Raw genomic sequence first — 4,298 nt, 5'->3', positions numbered from 1 at the left:
CTCCATGGGATTCTCCAGGAAGGAATACTGGAGAGGGTTGCCATGCCCTCCTCCAGGGGATCTTCTTGCCCCGGGGATTGAACCCGCGTCTCTTATGTCTCCTGCATTGGCAGGTGGGTTGTTTACCATTAGCGCAATCTGGGAAAACGTTCATAAACATTTCCCCCAGTAAAATCTAATTCTGTTTCCTGGAAGTCCTATTTCCTGGAGGTCCCCAAACTGATACAGAACCTAAAAAACTATTGTTTGTGAAAAAATAGCAGTGAGCTTAGTATTGTTTATTAATATTTATTTGCTATTTTATCATTTATTTTGATAATTGCTTATATTTGCTAGCATATAAGTGATACCAACATGTTAAGTAAAAGTAGTGAAGAGATAACATACTTTAAAAAATGGAGATAGTCTAATCAAGAATCTAACTTGGGGCAACTAAGCCAGTGTGCCTCAATGACTAAAGCCTCCATGCCCTAGAAAACGTGCTCCCCAAGAGAACCACCACATGACAAGCCCACACACCACAGCAAAGAGTATCCCCTGCTCACAACAAGTAGAGAAGTCTCTCATGGAGCGACAAAGACCCAGTGCAGCCAAAAAGAATAAGTAACTAAATATATTTATATAGTTGCAAAACAAAGACATAAATAGTATTTATAGAGTTGCAAAATAAATGAGTATGAAATGGGTAAGAAATGTACAGTGTGGGGAATATAGTCAATAATTATATAATGTCTTTGTATGGTGACTATACTTATCAGTATGAAATGTGAAGAAATATCCAATCACTGTGTTGTGTAATAGGAACTAATATAGCATTGTAGGTCACTTACACTTCAAAAACAAATTCATAGAAAAAGAGATATCAAATTTGTGGTTACAGGAGGCCAGGGATAGGGAAGGGGAATTGGATAGCTACAGTCAAAGATAGAAACTCCAGTTATAAGATAAAGTACTAGGCATGTAATACACAACCTGATAAATACAATTAACACTGATGTATGTTATACACAAAGTTGATAGAGTAAATTCTGAGTTCTAATCACCGGGAAACACATTTTTTTTTCTTATTTCTTTGATTTTGTACCTATGTGGGTTCACTAAGTTTATTGTGATTACAATTTCATGAAGGCTAATCAGTATGCTATGCACTGTAAACTTAAAAAACTGAAAAGAGAAAGAATGGGCTTGGGCAAATATTACTGTGTCAGTACTGGCTCACTAGTTGTGACAAATGTGGGGTAGTAATATAAGTAATACCAGACCACCTAACCTGCCTCTTGAGAAATCTGTATGCAGGTCAGGAAGCAACAGTTAGAACTGGACATGGAACAACAGACTGGTTCCAAGTGGGAAAAGGAGTGCGTCAAGGCTGTATATTGTCACCCTGCTTATTTAACTTCTATGCAGAGTACATCATGAGAAACGCTGGACTGGAAGAAACACAAGCTGGAATCAAGATTGCCGGGAGAAATATCAATCACCTCAGATATGCAGATGACACCACCCTTATGGCAGAAAGTGAAAGATGAGAGCGAAAAAGTTGGCTTAAAGCTCAACATTCAGAAAATGAAGATCATGACATATGGTCCCATCACTTCATGGGAAAGAGATGGGGAAACAGTAGAAACAGTGTCAGACTTTATTTTGGGGGGCTCCAAAATCACTACAGATGGTGACTGCAGCCATGAAATTAAAAGACGCTTACTCCTTGGAAGAAAAGTTATGATCAACCTAGATAGTATATTCAAAATCAGAGACATTACTTTGCCAACTAAGGTCCATCTAGTCAAGGCTATGGTTTTTCCAGTAGTCATGTATGGATGTGAGAGTTGTACTGTGAAGAAGACTGAGTGCCGAAGAATTGATGCTTTTGAACTGTGGTGTTGGAAAAGACTCTTGAGAGTCCTTTGGACTGCAAGGAGATCCAACCGGTCCATTCTGAAGGAGATCAGTCCTGGGATTACTTTGGAAGGAAGGATGCTAAAGCTGAAGCTCCAGTACCTTGGCCACCTCATGTGAAGAGTTGACTCACTGGAAAAGACTTGGATGCTGGGAGGGATTGGGGGCAGGAGGAGAAGGGGACTACAGAGGATGAGATGGCTGGATGGCATCACGGACTCGATGGACGTGAGTCTGAGTGAACCTCGGGAGTTGGTGATGGACAGGGAGGCCTGGCATGCTGCGATTCGTGGGGTCACGAAGAGTCAGACATGACTGCGTGACTGAAATGAACTGAACTGAACTGAATACAAGATAGTAACATTAGGGGAAAGCAGGTGACGGGGATACTGGGACTCTTTGTATTATCTTTGCAGCTTTTTCATAAATCTGAAACTATTCTAAAATAAAGGGTTTATTATAACATAAATACAATTTTTAGTCAAATTTGAGGTATCATATAAGAGAATTGTAAGTATAACCACATAGATGTTTTAATTTTGCAAGTTCAGAAAATTGATTTTCTTCCCACCCATGGATGAACTGACCAAGAGAGATTTATTACCTTGGTCAGTTCCTCGTGTCAGTTAAGTTCATACTAAAATAATTTATAAACCCAAATTCCAGCTAATTGATTTATAATGAGAAACACACCAGGCCAAATCAATTAATGGGAATTATCTGCATAGGTTGTTGTCAGTTCAGTTCACTTCAGTCGCTCAGTCATCTCTGACTCTTTGAGACCCCATGAATCGCAGCACGACAGGCCTCCCTGTCCATCACCAACTCCCAGAGTTCACCCAAACTCATGTCCATCGAGTCGGTGATGCCATCCAGCCATCTCATCCTCTGTCATCCCCTTCTCCTCCTGCCCCCAATCCCTCCCAGCATTAGAGTCTTTTCCAGTGAGTCAACTCTTCACATGAGGTGGCCAAAGTATTGGAGTTTCAGCTTTAGCATCATTCCTTCCAAAGAACACCCAGGACTGATCTCCTTCAGAAGGACTGGTTGGATCTTCTTGCAGTCCAAAGGACTCTCAAGTGTCTTCTCCAACACCACAGTTAAAGCATCAATTCTTCGGTGCTCAGCTTTCTTCACAGTCCAACTCTCACATCCATACATGACCACTGGAAAAACCATAGCCTTAACTAGATGGACCTTTGCTGGCAAAGTAATATCTCAGGTCTTCAATATGCTACCTAGGTTGGTCATAACTTCCCTTCCAAGGAGTAAGCGTCTTTTAATTTCATGGCTACAGTCACCATCTGCAGTGATTTTGGAGCCCCCAAAATAAAGTCAGCCACTGTTTCCAATGTTTCCCCATCTATTTCCCATGAAGTGATGGGACCAGATGCCATGATCTTTGTTTTCTGAATGTTGAGCTTTAAGCCAACTTTTTTACTCTCCTCTTTCACTTTCTTCAAGAGGCTTTTGAGTTCCTCTTCACTTTCTGCCATAAGGGTGGTGTCATCTGCATATCTGAGGTTATTGATCTTTCTCTGAGTAGCCTTAATTCCAGCTTGTGCTTCTTCCAGCCCAGCATTTCTCATGATGTACTCTGCATAGAAGTTAAATAGGCAGGGTGGCAATATACAGCCTTGACGTACTCCTTTTCCTATTTGGAACCAGTCTGTTGTTCCATGTCCAGTTCTAACTGTTGCTTCCTGACTTGCATACACCAGCAAATTTGGAAAACTCAGCAGTGGCCACAGGACTGGAAAAGGTCAGTTTTCATTCCAATCCCAAAGAAAGGCAATGCCAAAGAATGCTCAAACTACCGCACAACTGCACTCATCTCACATGCTGGTAAAATTCTCCAAGCCAGGCTTCAGCAACATGTGAACTGTGAACTTCCAGATGTTTAAGCTGGTTTTAGAAAAGGCAGAGGAACCAGAGATCAAATTGCCAACATCTGCTGGATCTTTGAAAAAGGAAGAGAGTTCCAGAAAAACATCTATTTCTGCTTTATTGGCTATGCCAAAGCCTTTGACTGTGTGGATCACAGTAAACTGTGGAAAATTCTGAAAGAGATGGAAATACCAGACCACTTGACCTGCCTCTTGAGAAACCTATATGCAGGTCAGGAAGCAACAATTAGAACTGGACATGGAACAACAGACTAGTTCCAAATAAGAATAGGAGTACATCAAGGCTGCATATTGTTACCCTGCTTATTTAACTTACATGCCAAGCATATCATGAGAAATGCTGGGCTGGAAGAACCACAGGCTGGAATCAAGATTGCCAAGAGAAATATCAATCACCTCAGATTTGCAACTGACACCACCCTCATGGCAGAAAGTGAAGAGGAACTAAAAATCCTCTTGATGAAAGTGTAAGTGGAGAGTGAAAAAGTTGGC

This window comes from Ovis aries, chromosome 6 (genome assembly GCF_016772045.2).
Source record: "Ovis aries strain OAR_USU_Benz2616 breed Rambouillet chromosome 6, ARS-UI_Ramb_v3.0, whole genome shotgun sequence".
Taxonomy (NCBI): Eukaryota; Metazoa; Chordata; class Mammalia; order Artiodactyla; family Bovidae; genus Ovis; species Ovis aries.
Note: the sequence above shows the minus strand (reverse complement) of the source record.